Source organism: Delphinapterus leucas, chromosome 4, assembly GCF_059928025.1.
Source record: "Delphinapterus leucas isolate spDelLeu-1000000601 "Yukka" chromosome 4, BTC_Dleu_Yukka2, whole genome shotgun sequence".
Classification (NCBI taxonomy): Eukaryota; Metazoa; Chordata; class Mammalia; order Artiodactyla; family Monodontidae; genus Delphinapterus; species Delphinapterus leucas.
Window position 1 is genome coordinate 62601234 of NC_143132.1, and position 24340 is coordinate 62625573.

The following is a 24340-nucleotide window of genomic DNA, read 5'->3' on the forward strand; positions in this document are numbered from 1 at the left end:
TAATAAAAGGAAAACAAAACTCACAATGGCGTCTATGGAAATTGGCTGTGCCATAAAATAGTTATGGGTCTAACTGGTAAGGACAGATAAGGTAGTTCCAGGGGCCATTTTGTACTCAGAACTCTCCTACTTGTTTCTGGAAGCCCTCTGGGGTTGCTGTAGCAAAAGCTTAGCTTGACCATTAGTGCCACTGTTTTTAGAGCTGTCAACATTTATACAAAGCTGAACTCATCTTATTCAAACATGCCATATATAAGACCTAAAAATGAATCATTTCCCCTTAAAAAGAATCTCACAATTCCCAGAAAATGGAAAGCAATATAAATTTCTAGTTTTTTTTGTTTAATCTACTAAATGATGATATTCAAGCCATATAAATCAGATAAAAATATCATTGACCCTTAAACAGAATGACCTTCAAGTATTTTGCTCCAATTTCCCAATTTTCTCTCCAGTATTGTGCCACACCAGCTAAACTGAATGATTTGCAATTTCCCTAAACAGTTCTTCAAGCTTCCTGGCCTCCAGACTTTGCTCATTCCAGCCCCTCCATCTGGATTGATCTTAACCATATCCTAATCTCTAGCTCTCAAAGTCTATTTACCAAGCCCCCAAGAGTCACCCAGATGCCTACTCCTTCCTGAAGCCGCTTTAAAAAATCAAATGTTTCTTCAGATGTAATAGGGGCCCAGTCTCATCTTCATTGTCTTTTTCCAAAGCCCCCTGGTACTGTACTAGTTCTAGAGAGCTTCTTAAACTGAGACCCACAGCACGTGGCATACATTTTTAAAATGTAGGGGCAGGGACAGAGTCAAATGGAAAAAAAAAAAAAATCTGTTAAATACCTCAGTCAATCAATTTAGTATCCATTATACGACAAGCACCATAGAGAGTTCTGCTGTTGGCTACAGAAGAAATAAAATATAGTATTTCTGCCTTCAAAGAAGTTATCCTTAAAGAAATGAGACATATACCAAGAGAACAGTTAATTTCAAATGTAAATATAAGATAATAATAGCCTCTAACATTTTGCTGAGTGTTTACTATGTTTCAAGAACCGGTCTAAGTGATGAAGCGATATCTTTATCTATCTATCTATCTGTCTGTCTTGTTATCATTTATCTACCTGCCTATCTATCTCCTCATTTTATCCTCTCCATAACTCTAGGAGGTTGGCACTGTTATTATTTCCATTTTATTTAGGAGAAAATAGAAACATGGAGCCAGCACTCAATTGGTAAATGATAAAACGCTGACTCCAAAATTCATGTCCTTGATGTACTGTCTTTGGTCTATGACAAATAGTTAAATTTTGGAATTCTGAATATAGGTCCAGAAACGAATGGCATTTTGAGGAGAAAAAAGTCAGTATATTCAAATAATTAAATGCTGTAAGAGTAGTGATCCATTTGACAGACAGAATTAAAGCTTTGATTGATTTCTAAAAGAAACGTTGACTCCCAACCAGTATTCTATCAGCCTGGCACTCTTTCCACGAGAGGCAGGAGGAATAGAGAAAGGGGAGAGCAAAAGGAGTGAAAGGCCGAGTTTAAGGCTCAACATTTTATGTCCTAAGCTAGTTGTAGGCAAGTTCCTTTGCTGAGACAAAACAGTGTTGTATAGAATTGGTGCTGGGGGAGGATTAGAGAATAATGCAACCAGTAATTTGTAAGCTGAATCCATGGATTATGGCCCATTTTTCTTTAAACAGCGATATTCATTTAATGCCACCGGAATAAATGTGTTTTACAGAAAAGTCATATGCAAATTAGACTAAATTTACTATGTTTCTTTTCCTCTATAAAAAACTGAACAGATTAAAGATTGAGATTTCCCTACAATTGGGGCATACACATTCCCAGTTGCAAGTAGTATAATAGTTTGTCAGCCGTGTTGGATTGATTAGTTTCACTATGTCAGGCATCACCCCAGATTCCCCATTCAGTAGAGCCCAGTATGGAGATGGAGATGTGATTTTCTTTCTATTCTATATCTTAGATCAGAACCATCACTATTCATATTACACATGGAAATCCAACCATACCAGCTGGCAAAGAACTGGGCAGGACTTGCACGCACCTAGCCAATTCACGAAACACAAACGTTACAGAACAAAGTTTGTTTTTAATCAATTTTTTCCCATTTAAATAAATATTGAAAAGAAGAATATTAGCTGGAGAGTGTGTACATGAGAAAGAAAAGGGATGTGTGTTAAATTCGTCACCTCCCTGTGGATCGGCACCCCTCTAAAGGTCAACTCACTAGCCTCAGGTTTAATTCCCTTTCTGACTGCTACTGTTCAGAGGTAAATGCTCGTTTTTATTAAAAATCAAAAGCACAGGAGCTTGTAATCCTCTAGACTCAGTTTTTTTTTTTAATAAAAATGGAAAGTTTAGCTCAAAGCAATAGCAGCTAAAATTAGAGTGAAATCAGAGCAGCTGCTCCCCAGGGAAAATGAAAAACCAAACAAAGGTTTGGTATTTTTGACTATAATTTATGTTGTATTTTTTTTTCTCCTTTAAATTTGGAAGACTTTCCAAACATTTGCATGTGTCAACAAAACAATATTTTATGTTTGTAACTCCCAGCCTGTATACCTCCCAAATAATGTCAGACACAAGCCTTTCAGGTAAAATGTGCAAGAAAACTGCCATTGTGTTTTCAATGTCATAGCCCTTGGAAACAATGGCAGCATTTAATAACATTAGCAAGGCATTAATCTGTACCTCCAGCTAAACTTTCCTGCATTTCTCTCTTCGTACAGCTATGTCAATACACATGACAGTTGGCACAAACCAGAAGTACTAGATTCTCTGAGGATGCTGTGGCATCCGGCTGGTTGTGTTGCTCAGAAATCCTGGTCAGGATGGGTCATGAAGCAAATACTGAGACAAAGCTTAAATGTCATTTATCCTCACTCTCACCTGCGTCTCTCTACCCTGTTCTCTGCTTCATCTTTTCCACTGTTCTCTTGACACTGGATGTTAACTAAACGTACCGTGGTAATCATTTCACAGTAAATACGTATATCAAATCATTATGTTGTACACCTAAAACTAATACAGTGTTATATGTCAATTATATCCCAATAAAAAATGATTTTTCTCTCCCTCTCATCATTTACCATTCCAAGCCAACCCTTATTATAGTGACAGCACTAGCACACGCCTGGCATATCATAAGTAAGCAGTGAATAGAATCCCACACCTAGGTAAACCTACTCTCAACATTTTTTCCTTCATCTGTCTTCAGAGTTTTCTCTTTCTGCCTTCAGGATCATGGTGAGGGCATCTAGGATGTGCATTTTTCTTCCAACCTTCTTTCATGCAAGAGCTTCCTGGCCCAAACCTGCCCCTTGCCTCTCTCAGTGACTTCTTTGTGAGGATGTCTTGCCACAGGAGACATTTAAAAAGGAAATCTCTCTACTTATAGGAGCAGGTTTAATCACTGTGACTACAGAAAGAATAGCCATGGTCATCATTAGCGGTTCAACTTCATTAGGTGCTTTTGATGGACCAAGTTCCATGGGAGGGGCTTTTCAGGCTCTTTCTCACTGAATCCTTACAACAACTCTATGAGGCAGGTGCTATTATTGACGTTTTACTGCTGAGGAAATGAGCTGAAAGATTAATTAGCTAAGGTCACACAGCTAGTAAGTGATAAATGGAACCTGGGTTCAAATGTAAGTAACTTTGACCTTCACTCTTTCATATCAGTGTTAATGTCGCAGAGCTCCTCTCCTCACACACACACACACACACACACACACACACACACACAGAGTCATTCTTAGGGCCTGGAGAGAAAAGAGTAAATGGCTTCTAAACTTCTCCTTCTCCTCCAAAACCAACCGATTGGGTCCAGTCTGGAGCTGGTGGTGAGAGAGGGTTTGGACTCTGAATTTGGTCTGTTATTTTCAACAGGTTTCCCTGATCTGAAGCCTAAGTCAATTTTAATAGTTGTTTTCTAAAATTCATTCAGTCTATATAGGATTAGTGATGTTCAATTAACATGTGAAATAATGACACTAGAAAATAATTTGAGAAAGACACATGATGAATGCAAAACCATTTCAAGGGAAGACAATATTTATAGGACACTAAAGGCACCTGTACTTACATTATTCACTGAAGCAAAGCTATGTTGTAAGGGTCATCAACCCATATGTTTTATAACATAAACTGATCAACCAAAAGGGTCAGGAGAATATTTCCCTTAGGCAGTACAGTTTGGGATAATTAGACACATTTGAGGGATTTTACACCTTTCTCAGTCACATCCTACACTAGCCATTTTGAAAACTGATAAACTATTGGCCACTTCTGGTATAGTAATTTTATGATCCAATATAAAAATAAATTTTATTGTATTATTCAAGTGGCCATAACCATTCTATTGAGTTGTTATATGGAAACATGCCTGCCTCCTTTATATGAATTCAACCAGGGATACCCAGACATTTTTCTTTAGGCTCTGTAAGTAGACTTATGCTTTCTTAAAAAAATAAAATATTAGTAGTAGATGGATTCTTGGTAAACAAGTCACATGCAAACACCACCCCTGTCGTAACATTATTTTATTTTATATTTGAAGGCAAACTGTTTACTCAGAAGATTTAAGCCTTATATATTTGGGCATGAAAAATTTTTGAAACTGACTGTCATTTCTTTTGACAGATGTTAACTTTAAAAGACTTATTTTAGGTCAACAAACCTTCTTAATCTCCAAACTCAGGGGAATTTGCCAACTACTTATTGGATGATATTCTTCCTATCCAAAGCTTTCAATCTTTCAATCTTTATTTCTGCCAGTCTTCTTTTTCCCCTCCTTTTCTCTCTCTATCCCTCCCACCCTCCTTCGTCTGCCCTTCTCTTGCCCCATTCTCTGCAAACTGAATCAGGCCAGCTAAGGGTACAGCACTTGTATTTTTCAAACCACGAATAGAACCAACTTCCCTGGCTGTGTGTGAACAATAGGTACTCATCTAGATTTGAATAGTTAGATGAATTGGGTATTCATCTAACACTGAGACTGTGCCAAGGAAAACAGGCTGCTTGGTCATCATATGGGTTTTAATCTGTATACTTTGGTCACAGGGTCGGTTTACCACAAGGAACAGGGTCTTATTGTAAAGATATGCTGTCTAGTGAACCAGGAAAGACTGAAAACTAAAACTCAGTAAGAGTAGAAATTAGAACAGAACAAGGTTGCAGGAAGAGCAGGAACTGGTTAATATGTATCTACCACAAATGTGACTTAGCTCCTCTCCACAAATCTCCATCTCTGAATACCCACTTCTCTTCCAAGTGCTAACTGGACTGTGAGTTCTCTCTCCTTACTTTGGAGCACTTTTTTCTCAACTTCACAGCTTCTGGTTAATCACAGGTTCTGTTTTCTCACAACTTGAGCTACTTATGACAATAAACTTATGGATTCTCTGCATGATTAAGCTTCAATTTCCTTTGCTAGCTAAGCCATTTTGTAGTAACACTCCCAACACAAATTCCTGAGCAAATCTCTTTACCCCAGTTTATTATTTCACATGGGCTATACCTTAGGCTAGTTAATAGATTCGTATCCCAGTTGGCAGACACCCACTTCAGTCAGTGAACTGTGGTACGGTCGAAATGAGAATAGTTTGGACAGGTGGGAAAAACCTGATAACTTAGTTTCTCAGCAGAGGCTGTAGGTGAAGGGTGGAACAATTTCCTTCAGATGGGGTTGTGTTCATTGTAGGCAGCATGGTGGAAATGTTTAACTGAAATATTATAAACCAACTATGGAGAGAAAGCAAGATTTTTCTGCCACTCTTTTCCTCAGATCACCTGATCTGCATATTTCTGTACCTATGTAGATTTTCTTTCTTCTTGATAACTTTCCTTATTTCTACCATCTACAGTAAAGGACAGAGCTGTTTATCTCAGATTCTTAGGCCCCTGGAAAAGTAAAATCTTTTTCTACCTAAGGTCTATTCCACCATCTCTTTAGGTTGAGACTAACTCTTCCAACAGGTATGTAGACTCATTTGTAGACTCTTATCATGGCCCTCAGAAATTCTTAGAACATACTGTCCTGCTTTCTGAATACAGAGACCACTCAACTGCTTCCTTTAAAACATTCTCTTAGCTTTGACTTCACCACTATTGCTTATGAGGATGTAAAAACTGAAGATCCAAAACAATCTTCAACCCTTCTTCCCAGGGTCAAACTGCAATTATTCAAAGAATCATTACACGGCCTTTGGGCTGAGACATTGTTCTTTTCACCCAGAACACTAACACAGTTCAACCAGTAATGATTTATCTGCACTGAGGTCACCTGATTCTTGTAAAGGCCAGGAGAACTCCTGCAATGAACATTAGAGGAGGTGTTTCAGTACTGTTTATTTGATTAATTTTTTGTATGCTTGTCTAGTGGGGAATTGCTATTGGAAAGTAGACATAATTGATGATAGTTCTTTCTGAAGTTTTTTTTTTTTTTTTATGAATAAACGAGACAGTTTTCTTTCTAGAGTAGTGTAAGAGTATTCCTCCTAGAGGCAATAACAAATTTGACGGTGTCATGACGTCTACTGTGGTCCTGAAATTCTTCAATTTTCTGTCTATCACTGGATATAAGTCACAATGATATAATACTATTTCTCACCTCCTTACCCATCTCAAATCATCAAACATAAATTCATTTATTCACTCACTCAGCTAGTACTTGTTGAGTGGCTATTCCTGTGTCAGGAATTGTGGATACAGAAAGATACAGTTCCCGTTCCTGCCCTCACAGAACTTAATAGCACATTCTGCCTATTTTTCTTCTTGTTTTTAAATATCAATAGCTACCCTATAGTTATTTTGCCTAAAGTATCACTAATCTCCAAATCCACCTTGAAAGGTAGTAGGAGCTCTATTCAATAGGTGAAAAAAGTGGGCTTTAGCTAACAAACCAATTAGCTTAAGCCCATAGGACTGGAAAGTTGCAGAATCAGGATTCAAACCAGTTTGTCTGGCTTTAAAGCCACCCTTATTTCAGTTCATTGCACAGCCTTCAAGATTAGTGAGCATCTATCATTTGCATATGTGCTAAGAATTAGGGTTCTAAAGAGGCGTAACTAATTGGCTACTATCTTATCTTTCACAGTCTATTGAAAAAAATAACCTATATAAAAGTATGTTCTCCCTTTTATTGTTATTTACCTAAGCGTCAGTCATTTGCGTGATCGAGACAAAAGTGTTGCTTTAAGTCAAATCTCATCTTTGAACCACTGCTATGAATCACTGCTCAGGGTTACTACTCTCAGGATTAACACTCTTATATCTGACGTAGGCAAGTGAATAGGGTTACTTGTGGAATGAGTAATAAAGCATTTTGGCATCTTTGAAAAAGACTACTAGTCTATAAGCTCATTAAACTCAATTTCATTTTTTAACGAACACATATATATTTAGCAACTACCATTATTAAACAAAATTCCATTCCTTATGTTAGCTATTCTTCATTAAGCAACCACCATTCACATAGCACTGTATTAAACTTAAAGATAATTCTTTGAACTCTGTTGGGACTGAAACCAGTCTTTCAAGGGCTACAAAAGTCCAGACATGTTTTTTGTTGTGCTTAAGAAACACTGCAACTCCAGAAGATAGAAAGACACATGACCTTCAAGGACACATAAGGAAGAGTTGGCAATTTCCATTTTTAAGAGATAGAGAGATAGAGGTATAGGTAGAGATAGAGAGTGAGAGAGTGAGAGAATGAGAGAGAGGGAGGGAGAGAGGGAGAGGGAGAGGGGGAGGGAGGGAGAGAGAGAGAGAGAGAGAGAGAGAGAGAGAGAGAGAGGGAGTTCTTCCCCTCTTAAAAAATTTAAGAACTTTGCCATGTTAGCGAATCTCTGATCTGTATATTCTGAGATAAACTAGGTATTCTGCACCTTCTGCTATACATATGTATGTTGCTGATATAGTCTGGCTTCTTCTCATCATGGGTTTCAAATGACACCTCAGAGAGGCCTTTCCAGACCACCCCACAGAAGCAGTCTATCCTCCTTATCTCATCTAAGCAATAAATCTCCACAAAGCCGTCTTATTCTCTACATAGGAATTTTGCCATCTGAAATAATCTTGTTTAGCATTTGTTTCTGTTTTTAATCTATCTTTCCCTACAGGTCTATAAGCTCCATGAGTGCAAGGATGGGGTCTGTGTGGTGACAATTGTGTCCTTAGCACTCAGAACATTCCCTGATCATTTACTAGGCATTCAATTGTTATTTGCAAAATGAGTGAACGAATGAATGAATGAAAGAATGAACAAATGAAGGCAATGATAAACAAGTTGGCACCACAGCTCACATTCGAGGGCTTTCCCTATTTTTTGTAATTGTTATAAATGAGTCAAAGCATAGGTTTCAACTGATGTATTCAATTTATCTACTAAACTTGTGACAAGGGGCTTCTCACCACACTCTCAGCTCCAAGCTGAAGCAGTCTTTCCTGCTAATTCTGTCTCTGTGATATCCAGCTATACTATAAAAGGTCTTTCTAAACCTTGAGTTTTGCCTTTCGAATTAAGCAGACAGAGATAGTCCACAAATTATCAATCTTAGTTTTTAATTGAGATCAGACCCCAGAAATTTGACAGTTTTAGATTACATTGACAGATCGATATAGATATCCATATAATATGTAGCTAATAAGCCTTTTCATGAATAAAACTAGTGTCATAGTCTATTCATTCTGAATAGATACCTGAACCAGAACAAGACCTGTTTTCTCCTAGATGTTCTTTTGTTGGTTTCCTTGAATTCATCTTTTTGCTACACATCACGCTAGATGCCCATAGCCCCTGCATGAATAGCATTTTCCCTTGCATTGAGAGAAATTGTTTTTCTCTTTTGCAGCTTGTCTTCTCTAAGCTGCCCACACCAACCAGGGTGCCTCAGTATTATCTACAGCATTTAAGATTTTACAAGCAATTATATTCTCTCTAAGCGCCTCTTCTTTTTCAAAGGCTGTACAAATTGATATTTTATTTTTGACCCCTCCAGGCTTAGATTGGGCCCTTCAGCCTCTCATACCCCTTCTATTGACCTTTTTCATAGCTTTTTCCTGCTAGTAAGGTACTGATAAACACCTATGTCTTGCTGACATAGTCTAAGACAGTAACTTTAAAAAAAAAAATGTTTCTTGACCATTTCTAGAAGATCTGACCCCAGATGACTATGTTAGCACATAAGCCAGCTAGTTTAAATATTTTTTTAATGAGGAGTCATTACTTGTCTCTTCCAGCTGCCCTCTGCTCTAATGCAATCTCACCTTAGTCACACACACTTATGCCCTTAGTGGTGTTCCCAAGCTTATAAAGTGAATGACAAGAAAGAAGGGAAAATCACATATTTCCCTTAAAAGCTAACATCTTTGATTTCAATGAAGGCATAAAGGTCCCTCAAATTTTGAAATAAATCAAAGATTTTATTTCCAACGGGAGGTAGATTTCCAAAGCTGAAAAAAATACCTAATGTACAATAGGAACAAACTGAATATCTAAGCATCATATTTCTACTTTCTTAACCTCACCTCTCAAATACTGTCCTTTCCCTCTGTGATTTCTGCTCTCTGAATTTATAACAGTTACATTCTCTTCACATGCATACCAGATGCAGGGTTTCAGGGTTAAAGCAATACTATTTGCTTCTGAGCTGAAGGTACCAAAGAAGTGAATATAGAGCTATTTTGAGCCCTCAATGAAGTATTATTTGGGGACCACCACAGCAGATCACTTCCATTTTGATAATAAAAAAATTTCTGCTTTCTCTCTACCAGCCAAAGAGAGGTTTAGACCCCAAACTCTCAAAGGAAACAGAGTGAAGAGAGTATAAGCATATCAAAAGACATTCATGATTTTTTTCATGGACCCTTATCCTTGTTTTCAATGGATGATCACAGGCTGAATAATTGAGGAGAGGGAAACTTTACCCGCATTTGAACATTCAGGCATATCTCTGTAGAATCTTTACTTCCAATTTAACTATACAATGACTGGCTGATCTCAATTCAATCAATCAAATCATCTTTGTAGACATTTCAATTCAATCAATAAGATGAATTCTAACCTTAGACTGGTCATGACTCAGTGGAGAGGTTTTATTCTAAAGTCATGGTCTTTTGTAATCTTGAACAGTGAAAAAGTAAAGAAAAGCGACTTTCATCAGAATTTGATTCCTATTCTTAATCAGAATTAATTTAAAATTAATTTAACTTTTTTCCTGCCTCTGTTCTGCATCCCTTGGTGACTGCTTAGAGAGTAAAAAGAATCATATTGCTTTAACATTTAACTGAATCTCAATTCCTTTGAATAGGTGAGCCAAGCCATCCCCTAGTGGACCTCTGCTTTGAGTGTACCCCAACTCCCAGTGTCCTCGGATCCTCTGTTGCAAAATGATGTTAGAATACAATGCAGCAACAGGGACCAACCAGGCCAGGGCACCATGAGCTCATGAGCTAGGAGAGCAACTTAGAGAAGAGGAAAAATCATTGAACTTCATATTCAAAAACCTAGGTTTAGTCTATATTTTGCTTCTTCCTCAGCCATGTGACTTTCAACAACTTATATCATTTGTCTCAACTATTTCATCTGCAGAATGAGGTAATTGATCATGATCTCACAGGGCTGATGTGAGGAAAATGTATGTGAAAAATTGACAACCATGATGCAGTGAAAAAATATTAGTTGTTAACATTAGCCTTCAAGATTTTCCATAGTGTCCTTGCCAACTTCCTTTTACCCTCACATACCCAAGGCTTTCCATGTGGTTTTCAATGGTAAGGGTGCAGGGGGTGGGTAGGGTAGGTTTCACTGAAATCAAGCAGTAGAAAGCAAGAGTTCAAGGCCTAAAGTGAACTTGAAGCTACTCTAAGGAGTCCATTCTTGGTGATGAAGGAAAAGAGAAAGGTAGAGACTGGCTGAGAAAAACTTCTGGTCCCTCAGCTACCAGTTATGTTTTCCTTGGATCTGTTCACATCTGCTACACCAGTGCTTTTCATGCTCTATTGTGCAAAGGAATCACCTGGGGATCTTGTTAAAATCCAGATTTGTATGTAGTAGGTCTGGCCAGAGCATTTCCAACAAGCTCCAGCCAAGGCCAACACTGAGGATGATGGATAACATTTGGAGTAACAAGGTCCTACACGACCCTCCATGATTTGTTGCCTGCTTCTCCCACCACATGTCCTATCCATGTTCCTGCACTTTACCTTCTAGTTAAGACCAAACTGTTGTTTCCAGGAACATTCTAACGGTTTCTACTCTATGCTTTAGCTCATCCTAATTTCTACATTTAGAATATTCTTTTTATATCACTTTTAGACTCTGCCAAAAGATTATCCTCTCCAGGATTTTATCCTGTAAACCCTGTTCTCTATTCTTCAGTGCCTTCACATCGAGGTTTAAGTTTCTATGGCTATTTCTTCCCACCAGACCCTGAAGTTATTAAGAACAAGAACTCCATCTGAGTTGCTATACCCCCGGCTTCTAGCACTCTTTGTGGTATACTAAAGAACTTCGTAAATACTTGCTCAGCTAAGTAGTGTATAAAGAGCACAATGAATTTTAGACCCATACCTGACTGAGGATCAGGTAGAACATCAGTCCCTAATAACAGCCTACTATGCTTCTTACTGTGAAATAACACCCAGTTGGCAGTAAGTGTGATCATGACAGAAGTCAAAAAACAAAAAAAAAGAACAAAAAACCCAGAAAGTCCATCTTTAAAAAATTAAACTGGCAGAGGGGATTAGGTTAGTGTCTGTGTGATATGCCTTGAGGACATCAGTGAGTCTCACATCCATCTTACTTGTGTGGAGACATTACAAAGGTCAGGACACTTGAGGTATGGTGGTGCAACCGACTCCATCAGTCAGTCAGTTCTGTTCCTTATTTCTGAGGCACTGATTCCCTCACCTCCCTTCCTCTTGTATTTGTTTTCCTTTCCAGTGCTTTCTCTATGGTCCTCTTGATGCTCATTAGCTGAGAATCGAAGGGTCTAGTCCTGCTCCTCTGCTCTCATCTTCCTTTCTCCAAGCTGGATACATGGAAAAGTGGTAATCCATCATATAAAAGAAGCAGTCTCCCACAGTCACTTGGGCACTGAAGAGATGCCAGGTCAAAAATATTTCCCTTCATCACATTCCCTCTCTTTCCATCATGAATTTCAGCTACTCTTCTCTGTGCCTAAGAAATCTTTCCTGCAAGCCTGAGACTGATAATGGAAAATTAGATTTAGAATTCTTCATTAACACAAAGTAACAGACATAAGATTGAGAAGAAGAGGTGTAGAGGTGTATTTGTGCTCCTACTGTGACCTCTAAATAGCATATTCTATTCCCAACACATAAAAGGAACTCAAATAAGAGATTAACAGCTTAGGTAACATATTTTGGCATTATGTGCTTAATATGTTTCTATAATCATCAATTAGTAGGATTGTCATGTAAAATGAGAACCATTTGTTAACATTTAATATACTGCTCTGGTTGAGAGCCACCTAGCAGGGGAAGAGCTCACATTCTTATGTCACCACCATCTTTCTTGTACCTGGCAGTGTACACATAATTGGCCCTCAGTCTGTATTTGCTGAATAAAAAAAAGAATGTCTAAATAGTTTAAAAAAAAAAAAAACATTTAATATACTGAACATGCAGGGAATCAGAAGTAATAAATGAAGGTGGTTAGCAGCTAATAAGAAGAGCTGAAGAGGGATAGGGGCATCATCATTAGTACCTTGTCAACAAAGAAGACCCATCTGTACACCAACATACCAAAGCAAAATGGGAAAGGGATGATGCTGTTATACATGGCCGATGAAAATAAGCTAATTATCTTTCTTCAAAGATGGCCCCTTTTTATCTAAGATATTTTCTTTTAAATTCTAATGCATATTTTTCTGTAAGCATATAAATTCAGCACATAAAATTAAGAGTATATTATTCTTAAGATTGAAATAAATCTCCATGACTCTACAATATCTTGACGTATGTAGAAATAAAAGCAAATGAGTTTGAATTTCCAGATCTTTATAATGCAGAATTTCATTGTCATCAAGATGGTTTCATAACTATGAATTATGTAAAACGTCACCCAATTCAGAGTAACATGGGGCAAGGAACTTTTGGCTTACTAAAATGTATGAATCTTAGGGTAGTTTTTAATCAGAATAGACTATCTTCATGTAGGCAGAATTTAATATATGTTATAAACGTATTTGTTTAATTAATAATTGGAAACATGTATCTAACTTTAATTAGCTCTATGCTAAGTACTGAATGTACATTTTCTAATTTAGTTTTCACAACAGCCCAATGAACTTGATCCACCGTTCATTCCTATTTTAGGGTTAAAGAAACTAAAGCACGGTCACCCAAGGCATATCAGCTATAAGTGAAGAAATCCACATATAATGTCTTTTAACTATCAGTTAAATTTTTTTCTATGAAAATTGTTAAACCAAAATAACTTTAGGCATTTCTGGCTTTATGAAATTCTTTGAAATTAAAGTATATTTCCCTATTAAGAATAAGAGTAAAAACTGTTAGCAGGAAAAGCATTTTTTAATAAATATGACTTTGGATTTTGGCTTCTTCATCTTAAATGTTAAGTGTTTTAGCCAAATCTAAAATTCTGTGGTGCTATATATGCAAATTCTTAACTATCAAAAAAAGTCACAAATATAGTGCTGTCCAAATTTTCAAAATTCGATAGTAAATCAGCCAACACCAGGTATTCACACATTTTCCAAATATTATGGAGGAGGACTTTATGATATAATGGTAAAGACTGGACTAGAACAAACATACCATTTAACTTCACTTCAAATGTTAGATGACATTACATCTAAATCCTTTTCCAATCACTTCCATTTTACTTTCAGTGATTTATTTTGGCGGGGGGGCAATTAGTGTCATGCATGATAAATAAGCAATAAGAATCTGGTTAACTTATTTATAATGATACTTTTATACACATATAAATACAAAGCCTACTTGCATTGGATTAAATGTAATGTGGAATGTCAGTAACCTAACAGAGTCCTTGATATATATCAGGTGCTGAATAATTACTACTTTCCATTTCTTTTTTCTGTATCACTCTTCCAAGAAATTTAGTCAACAGGGCAATTTTCATATGATCTTTGTACAGTGTTAATTTATTAAAGCACATCATACAGTTAATTCAATATCTGTTGGGTCTTTACATTGATTAGAATGTCATACAGCCTCTACTGGCTCTTCCAGGGCTGACGAAATTTAGTAGTCATTTGGACAAGCAATTTTACTGGGTTCCAATACAGAAAATGGTATCTAACTTTTATTCAGAAACCAAAGAGTCATCTTTACAGTATTTGGCACTATAGGTAGCCCTGTCCTTTAGAATGTTTGCTGACCTAATGACTAATTAATATCAAAGAAGACTCTACTTCATAAAGGTCAACCACTTAACATCATTGAACTTCAAAAGACCCTCCTAGTGCCCGTGGGTCCCCTTGAGGGATAAGGACAGACAAAGAGAGTGTGCTTGTTAATAAAGACCTTTAGCAACACCCTTGCTGGCTCCCCCAACACGGCCAATGGCAGGATCCAAGTTAATGTTTCTTCAACTTGAGTGTGTTGCAGAGTCATTGAGCAACTTGTTACTAATTCTGATTCCAGGGTCCCACCCCCAGATTTTCCGATTCAGTAGATCTAAGGTGGGTTATAGACATCTTCATTTTTTATAAAACTCCTCAGGGATTCTGATGCAGACTGTTCAAGAAATACATTTTTGAAGGTACAGATAGCTGGACCCAGTCCTTTGGCCATGTATAAAGCACCAAAGAAAGAAAGGAAGAAAAAACACGTGACCCGTTTGCTTTTTGCCCACCACAACCTTACCCCACTCCTGTGAAGAACATGACACGGTTTTCATTGGTTTTTGCTTGTTTTACCTTCTTCTTCTAAAGACTCTCACCTTTATGAAGGATTTGGAGAACATGATTCTAACTGATCGCATCTCTTTAGCCTCCGTCAGGTACAGTTATGAAGCACTGGCTGAGATTTGGGAGGACTGTGGTCCAGTTAGCAAGCTGAGTTTGACTTCCTGCCCAGTGGATGAAAGCAGTGGGTTTCTCTTCATACCCTCTCTAACTGAATTGCAGGTCAATCTCCTTAGTAACCTGTTCCCTTCTCAAGATAACTACCAGGTACCTTCCAGCCTCAAAGTTACAGAAAGCTCCTCTTGCAAGCACTCTTTCCTCAAATCTCTTCATCCTCCCCAGTGGGTCCCTTATAGTCTCTTCTCTCCCACTCCATGAATGGATACTAGATATGTGAAACTCCTGACAATCTGAAGACTGGAAACCAGGCAGGTAAAATAGACGCATCCTTTCTCTTCTATTTTTAATCTAAGCAGAGTTCAAATTCCCACTGAGGGGACTGTTTGCTGATGCAGCTGTGAGATATGATGTCTAAGGGGAGAAAGAGTTAACAGATTTTATCAGCCGTTCCTCCTGAGGTGTGGACTGCCACCCACCCTCTAGTTCTAAACCTCAGAAAAAAATGCTGAAGGATGCTGACAAGGCTCTTTGAAGATGTTTTCACTGGAGTGGAGCTGCTGCAGTGGCACCCCAAACTGGCACTTCTGTGCACACGTTGTTATAAACATGCAAATCGAATCACTGGGTGCTACTAGCTCAACCATTCACAGTAGAGTGATTATCAACTGACAGCTTTAAGCTGGTACACCCCTTGCTGTGATAGCTTCAGCAGAGATTTTGCTTAAAGTCCTGTCATCCATCCCTGATGAGACGGGGAAGGGAGTTCCCAGGATTCCTCTTGCAAATCTAGAGATGGTATTCTGTAAAGCTTCAGGGACCTCTCCAAGGCTGACAGAGGAGATGAGAATGACAGACAAGCAGCCATAATAGCAGAGGCCAAGGAGTTTACTAGTTTGGGACAGCCTTACCAAGAGTGGGTCTGGCTGAAGGCTTTTGAGAACATCTTCACCTATAGAGGCAGTGTAAGTAAAACTTGGTGCTTAGTTAGATCAGCTTTCTAAGAATCACCAGAAGCTTGGTAAAACTACAGATTCCCTCCTAGAGATTTTGTTTCAGAATCTTTGGAGTAGAGTCCACAACTTGATAGGTTTATCAACCAATGTTGATGAATTGCAGCCATTGTTAAGAACTACAGTATATAAACCAAAGCCATAAGAAAGAGATTTCTTCAAGAATCCACATCAAAACTTGAATTATAAAGGTTTTAAACATGTCTGAAAATGGATACTTTCCCATAGGGAAGTGGGGTCTACATCCCCTCCCCCTGAACCTGGGCTAACTTAGGAAACAGTTGACCAATAGAGCACAGAGGAAGTGACACTAAATGATTTCCAAGTGTAGATCATAAAAGATAATACAGCTTCTGCCTGATTCTCTTAAGGCACTTACTTTCAGAGCCTTGATCCACCAGGTGCGAAGTCTCAGACTGCCACACTCCATAGGAAGCCATCACTGTAGGCGTTTCGGCTGACTGCCCCAGCTGAAGAGCCAGCCAACAGCCAGCATCAATGGCTACGTATCTAAGTACAGATGCCTCCAGATACTGAGTCACTCCAAGCCACTGAGTCACTGCCAGCTTTGGGTCTTCCCAGGTGAAGTCCCAGATATCATGAAGCACAAAAAGCTGTCCTCATTAGGCCTTACGCAAATTCCTGACTCACAGAGTCTTGAGTAGAACATGCATCATGGACAGAAATCATGCAAGGCATTGTGGGTGAAGCAAGGATTACAGAATCTGATAGTCCTTTACAGAATCTGATAGTCCTGCCTTTGTCATTCAATTATCCTTGTCATTCATGTAAAACCTGTGTGGCTTTGGGTAATTTGCTCATGCTCTCAGAAGGTCAGATTTACAATATGTAAATTGGAGAGAAAAGTATATATCAGGATTGTGGTAAAGATTAAGAAAGGTAATGTGTAAGAACGTGACTTACACAGTGCCTGTAACACAGTGAGAATTTAACATTTATTGCTATGATCTTTGTTACTGTTATAACTAAATATCAACGACCCCTAGATATCTCTAGCCATTACCCCTAATGACTGAGGGAAATCAACAGAGTGCATCCAAGTCATGGCACATAAATCTTATGATAGAAAAGAGGATTCCAGGGCTTCCCTGGTGGCGCAGTGGTTGAGAGTCCACCTGCCGATGCAGGGGGCACGGGTTCGTGCCCCGGTCCGGGAAGATCCCACATGCCGCGGAGCGGCTGGGCCCATGAGCCATGGCCTCTGAGCCTGCGCGGCCGGAGCCTGTGCTCCACAACGGGAGAGGCCACAACAGTGAGAGGACCGCATACCGCAAAAAGAAGAAAAAAAGAAAAGAGGATTCCAGAATCTGTCCTTCCCTACATACTCCTTGTACAGATGAGACACTGTGTTGAAATATTTTTTTCCAGGCCAGTGAACCCAACATTTTCCAACATGAGGACTTTTTTTTTTTAATGTTAAAAACAACCACTGGACACTCATGATAGTAGTATTTATGTTAGAAAAAAATGCATATCTTGTTACTAACCACAACTCCTACATACATATTTAAAATAATATATATCTGTCACACAATCTACAGATGATACTCTGTAAATACTGATCGAAGGCTCTATCAGAATAATTGTCTTCACTGCTCAGTAAACCTCAGAACCTAGAAATCCTTATGACAAGTCAATGTCCCTTTCCAATTCCCCATGTCTAGACTCTGCAAAAGTGATACTATATAAGTACACCCAATAAGGAACATGCTTTGAAGTTGTCTTTGGCTCTTTCAACTTAATAGAAGGGAAATATTTCTGATAAGCTCTGTACATATCATCAGTCCTCCTATAAGAGGAGAAGCTGATGTGATTATTTGTGTGGCATATGGAGGAAAGAGAAGCTAAGTGGTCCTTTTAGGGATCCAAATGGCCTCCAAGTAACAAAGATAATGACATTTAAACACTTTCGATAGTGATTTTTATTTGAACAACTCCACATCATCATAGGTAAAATGCAGTCTCCATGAAAAAAATGCATTAGCAAACTCTCAAGAATCTCCATTAAGAAATAATCACAATTAATTCACATAATTCAAAATGAAAAGGAGTAGAAGGAATATTCTTGTTATGTATGAAAATAGTGCCAAATAGTATTTTTTTTTGTTGGGGTATTCTTAGCTCAGGTCCTAATAAATCTCTTTAAAAATGACCTGGAAGAAGAGTTATTTTCATTATGTTAATGATCTGGGTAAGGAAAGAGCAGAAATAGCTCATTAATGGAATTTGCAGGTGATAAGTTAAGATGTATGGCAGGCACCCCTGAAGTTCCTAAGATGTTATATAAATGGACCCAGAGAGGGTAGGGACATGACTCAAAAATAACAAAATGAGATTCAGCTTAGAAAAATGAAAACCAATACATCTTGAGCAACATAATTCAATGGACAGGAGAAACCTGGAGAGAAGTAACACTGATGGAGACCTGGATCTAATAATAGATGACAAATTAGATATCAGTTTGCAATGTGATACGGCTGCCAAAGGGGCTGATGCTATTTTGAAGTGAATATAGTGATCCATTATGTTGGGGCAGAAGAAAATACAGAGAAACGACTCCCACCTTCCTTGATTCTGGTTAGGCTAAACTACAGCATCAGGCCTCTGGACACTTGAAATGTGCTGAGAAATTGGACTGAGTACAGAGGAGAGCACAAGATGATTAAAGAAATGGAATGATGTATTTATGGGCAAAGAGTAAAGGAACTAAGTACGTATCGCCTGGATAGTAATAACAAACAGAGTTAGGGTAGCACTAAGTCAACATTTGAAAGGTATAATTTTCCTCAGGTAGGAGGTCTATATAAATGTAAAATAATAGCAATGGTATTGAGACACCATGAAGAAGTGTCTAAGGTGGGTGGCATAGTCTTAACGTACAGTTAGTGGTTGAGATCACTTCCTGGTAACAGCTGTACTGACAACAACCGTTTCAGTTGCCGTGTTACTGTTGGAGACCGCTGGGCAGATCCTCTTCTCAGTCTCATGGTAGAGAAACTTAGCAGTTGGGGGTTGTTACCGGGAACGATTAAATTTTGTGTAATGTGGTTTCAGTGTCTTTCTTTAACACTGATCTCCATTACCTCGCTCCTCAGTCAAAATTTAATTTCCTCCTCCTTGTTTCCAGAACCCACATCAAATCTTGCTTTTAATTACCCATCTCTAGGAACTTTCTCCTTCTAAGTGAAACAACAGAGGAAAGGAAATGGAGGATCTGAACCAATTTATACCAAGATGCTAATCAGTCAGATAGCAGTTTAAGGTATTTCTCAAATATATGCATAAGGGACAATATCTTCTTCCTCATAAGGAGGTTTCTGCCCGGTGGATGCGGACTATTTTTTGATGTGGACCACCTCTGAGTCCTTCAAATCACATTCTCTAAGCTTTCAAGGGCAAATGCTCCTATCTGGAAGTGCCCCCTGCTGGAAGCTGCTGGAATAGCTGCAGCATAGTCTTAGAGATTGAATGGGCTCAATTTAATAGATGTTGGGGGTTCTGTATTAAAAAGTATGTGACATACTTTATGATATGTGAAGCTGCGTGGAGGAAATTTTCATGCAGCTACAACGAGCCAGGACATGCTCTAGTGGAAGCATGGATTCAAGAGAAATATAACTTAGCTCTCTTCCAGCTCTAACATTCTATGACTCTATAATTCAGTGACTGTACGATCATTTTCATGATTCAAGAGTCAGTACTGATGGATTCCTTCCAAAGTGAAAATGTGAGAAAGAAAGTGAAAGAGAGATGAAAAGTTGTTCCATTATGTGTTAAGTATTTACAATACCAGGGAGATACAATTTGGGAACAGACTGAATAATGAAGGATGTAGGATTAGCAAAGAAAAGGGGGGATATCTGAAGGGAAAAAAGAGAAAAAAAGAACTGCAGTGACCATCCATCACTGATCCCTGGAGTGGAAGGGAAGAAAATGTGAAATTTCTGTATGTACTTGTGATGTATTTGGAAAGAGAATATCTTGCTCAGGGGAAACTTTAAAGAGTCAGACATCTGCTGTAGAGCAAACACAGTGAAACATGGGTCGCTAAAGAACCCCTAAGTTACAGAGAGAACAGGTTTGTGACCCTGAAAGTAGGCAATGCAGGGGGAGCAAAAACCTACCCTAGATTTGCCACTGACTGGCCTGAAGGGATTGATGGGAAATGTGAAAGCAATAAAATAATCACCAGGGTCCACTTGTTATTTGTATTCTAATAGTAAAGAAGATAGTTTCTTAGGTTTCAGGTAATTTCCTAATACAAGTGCTTTAATGGAAACAAGATAGTTACCTGAGGCAGCCAGTTTAGCCAAACATGGTTAGTAGAATGCATCATGCCATATATAAAGTGACCTGTATTGCTGGCCACAGGCAGTCTTTATGATAGATTCAGGTCACTCGGGGTTCACTGATAGCATGGCTCTCTGTGTTGATTATTAGTGGCCAATCATAGGAATTATTTTTGCCATGTCTCATAAATTTCTTCAGCTTCCAAGAGGCACAGCCTGGATCAACACAACAGAAGCTCAAGACAGAATGCAGGTCGCTCTGAACTGCGTAGATAGGCAGGATGAGCCAGCCTGCAGAGTCTGTTTCGGTCTCAACCGCATCTAGGTAGGGATTCTTCAGCCACCTGATATCTTCCAATGAACCTAGATAGTTTTCAATTATAGCATCACTGTATAGATATTGTGAGAGTGTAAGTCTATTATTTATGAGTAAAAGGGAAACTACATAATATGTGAAAATCTCCTTGCCATAATTTTAAGGTAACAGTTGTGCAAAAAGCAGTATTTCAAGACATAACAGAGATTTGGACTATAGGCTGATAAGCTCATCATGTAGCTTACCACCAAAAAGTATCAAACAGCACATTAGCAGGAACATGTGATCAAATCTGAGTAGTGGTACCACTCATTGCAAGGTAGCTTTGCCATGTGGATTGGCTACAAGTATCAGGTCCTAAGTGCACTGTACCTTTAGTCCAACTCAGCTGTGATTCCATAGATACAGACAAGAGATACACATAAAGATGTGAGTGGAAAAAAGACTGTAAAATTGTAAAAGGAAAAACAAATAATAACCCAGGATTCCCCTAGTCATTCATGGCTGTGGGACAAGGTAAGTCCAAACACAAAGTAGACTGATATCAATCAGTCATTTGGCTACGAAGCCGAAGTGGAGTTGAGGGGAGACATTATATTTCAATTCAATGCAAACTTGAAAAGATATCTGAGAAGCCCTTCAACAGAGCTTTTATTTAACCGTACAATATTTACTAAAGAAATCTGTACCTCCAGCCTCTTCCATTCCAGCTCCTATAATCATCATATCGGAAAAGCATTTAATGCCAACATCTAGTACCCCCCTGCAAATGACCCCAACTCTAATTTTCATGCAAGTTCTATAATAATCGAATAATGACTATTTATCTAGACACAAAATGTGTCAGGGGCCTCATAAGTATATTTAATCCATACAACAACGCTAAGAGGTAAATGTTATTACTCTGATGTTAAAGAAGAGAAAACTAGCAAGATATATATTTATAAAGTCAGTTTAGTACTCAAGGTTCAAAACTAGGTTGGGCTAACTCTAAAGTTTCCAGCAGAGAAACAATGAAAAAGAGATAAATAGGTTTCCTTAAGTTCATTTAGACCCTACTCTCCGATTTCTGTATATTTAAGGAACTGCAGGTGTTCCTTAAAACTTGCTTTAATTTCTTTTAGGCTATAAGCAAATAGAGTGTGGTTCCCATGTCTGTGTGTCTGTGTGCACACACATGCATGTACCTATTTTATTTGTCCAGCAGATATCTACTGAACACATAATTCTGTGCTAGGCACTGTGCCAAGTACTATGGAGAAAACAATTGACAGGGTCTCTGCTTTCAAATATCACCATCTATCTGCCTGCCCTGCTTGATGAGGTAAAGTTATTTAAAACCCAATTGCAGCTTAGTGCATTAAAATATGGAGGAAGTTGATTCCCAGTGATTTATAAAGAGAAATATGTAGTTATGTATGGGATCAACCATATGTGAAAGACTGACCACCTCATACTATTGTTATCATCATCATTACTACAATTATAAACTAATTTTATAATTGGAGAAATTAGAATTCTGCAGGGCTGTAAACCCTCAGAGCAAGAGTCACCTAGAGAAATGAGAGCAACTAGACATCCGTCCCAAGGTTCAGGACTAAGTGTATGTCAATCTTCTCTTTTCTGTAAATGAGCAGAGAATTAACTACCTTATTTGAATGACAATCATTGAATCGGGATGTCGCCGGTGACTTCCAAAAAAAGGCAAACTGGAATGGATACTTAGTTATATTCAGTAATAAAATTGTGCTCTAAATTTCATTGATTTCCATAATTTCAGTTTTTAGATTTTTATTTTTCCCCCAATTTCCAAATAATGGTACTTTTTAGAACTTCTTTTTTTTTTTTTTCTTTGACTGATCTGAGGGAGAAAATAATGTTTTGTTAATACCTAGATATTTCCCCAGGAAGACCAGCAAGTGTTCCCTAAAATTCAGCACGGCAGTATCAGTTGCTGGTCCAGCTACTAATTAAGGCTAGATGAGCTGACGTAACTAGTTGATGAAAAAACAAAAAGCAAAACAAAACAGAGAAGCAGAAAACAGAATTAGGAATATTAATAACTACTGATTGCTTCCCACTGGAGCAATGGCATTTACTATGAATGCCATACTTGGTGAATAAATAAATATGGTATGCCATACACATAATCTAAAAGAAGAATGCATTTTGAAATGAGATGAAGGAAGAGACCAAGAAGTATTCTACAAATTAAAAAGTCTGAGTGTAAATTATTAAAATTAATACACATCCTAAAAGAGTCTCTGGAACCTCAGGCAAAACTTATGAAAAAGGAAATTACCTTTTAATTGCAAATAACCATATTACCACAGATAAGTATTTCACAGAGATGGGTGCTACTTTGCATTGTTAGATTTTCCTATTAATGCAATTTTTAAATTCTACGTGCACCATGTATGCCCAAAGACTTTCCCCCCGCTGTACACCAATGCACCAACAGCCCAGTGTACTTGGCATTATGACTTCACTGTCATGTGTTCAACTTCCTTTCTCTTTAACAAGGCACCTGACATTCCAGGTGTGGTTCATCCTACATAAAGGAAAGGGCGGTAGTAATTAGAAACAGCATTGTTAGGAATAGGCCTTCTCTAATCCCTGTGTCCTTAGTAATAAATTAAAGGTACCGTGACTGTGAAAACAATAGCAATTACCCTTCACTCCCATTGCACTGAAGGCATTAGTTACATGCATTTTCTACTGGTGAAGCAATATAACCATCAGTATTCTACCCCAATCACAGGATTAACCCTCATTAGAAACTATTTTCGAAAACAGCTTTTCTTTTAACCCATTGCTTCTGTAAAAATTTAAAAATCAATAAAATGACATACAAAACCATCAAAAATTTTCTGGTTGAAGATGGGGGAAAGAGACACTCTTATTCACTGCTGGTGACAGTATGAACTCCAAAACCTGTGTGGAAATTAATTGGCAGTAACTAATACATTTAAACACGTATTGCTTTTGAAGAGCTGATCCCACTTTTGTAATTAGCATAATGGTTAAGAGAGCAGGCTCTGGATGCAGACTGCTGGCGGCTCAATCATGACTCAGCCTCACAGCAGAACTATGACTGAGCAAGTTATTTAAACTCCCTGGACTTCACTGCTCTCCGCTGTATCCCACTGTATGTGATAAAAACCAAACCTACAGTATAAAACTGTAGGGGATGAATGTAACATGCTCAGACAAGTTCTAACCTAAAAGCAATAAATCACAGCTATTATTTTTATTATGATTTAGAAATTAAAGGACCAACATAAAAGTATAATGTTGAAAGTATATAATATTGTGTCCCACTGGAAAAAATGGAGACAATTCGATGTCCATCAAGATAAGAATGGTTAAATATATAATCCATAACGTGAAATATGATATACTTAAACATTTTAATTGAGTTAGATATGTATCTATTGTCTTTGCTTGGGTTGTTCAGTATGAAAAGCAAACTGTAGACTTATTTGCTCAGTATCATCTCACTTTTTAAAAAAACAAAATAACCATTCCCAAAGAAACTCTATATGTATTTATATTCATTCTACAAATAGTTTTTGAGCACTGAGTGTCAGACACTATTATAGCACTGAATTACAGCAGTAATAAAAACTGA

The 24340-nt window shown here is 38.0% G+C and overlaps 1 protein-coding gene across 1 annotated transcript in view; it reads right to left on the bottom strand.

Annotated features, from left to right (window-relative positions):
• The window catches only part of LOC149749319 (limbic system-associated membrane protein-like), a 323667-nt gene extending 307097 nt beyond the window's left edge, over positions 1–16570 (bottom strand). The window contains exon 1 of the transcript XR_016392997.1: positions 16463–16570. The gene's annotated coding sequence lies outside the window, so the exon portion shown is untranslated. The remainder of the gene's footprint in view (positions 1–16462) is intronic.
• Positions 16571–24340: the final 7770 nt, after the last annotated feature.